The following is a 457-nucleotide window of genomic DNA, read 5'->3' on the forward strand; positions in this document are numbered from 1 at the left end:
GCCATGTGTAAAAATTGAGGTAAAAATATCCAAAAAATGACCTGCACGCATCAAAAGAATGAGAAGAAATAAGGGCGATGATGTCATAAAAAAAATGGCAAGTTATAGTGCTGCAGAGATGTCAACCTTGATTAGCAGTAGCATTACTAGCCCCGGCCGACAGGTGTCGCAATACCAGTCTCAGCCACGGGAGGCGGTATGCGGGCCACATAACCACCAGCCAAACTGTGCTGCGTTCCAGTTGGTTTTTATCATAGACCGTAAAAAAATATGGACGACTCGAAATCATCCGTTTCCGCTTGTCAGATTTGAAGCTTTCAGGCGCCCTTGCACGGCGCGGACATCTTGGGACCGAGTCTGCGCAGTAGCGATTTCGGGACCGGAGTTGCGCAGTAGAGCGCAGGAAGTAGAGCTGCGATATCAAAAGCCCGCCCACACTCTCGCAGATGCAGAACAA

This window comes from Pseudorasbora parva, chromosome 4, assembly GCF_024679245.1.
Source record: "Pseudorasbora parva isolate DD20220531a chromosome 4, ASM2467924v1, whole genome shotgun sequence".
Classification (NCBI taxonomy): Eukaryota; Metazoa; Chordata; class Actinopteri; order Cypriniformes; family Gobionidae; genus Pseudorasbora; species Pseudorasbora parva.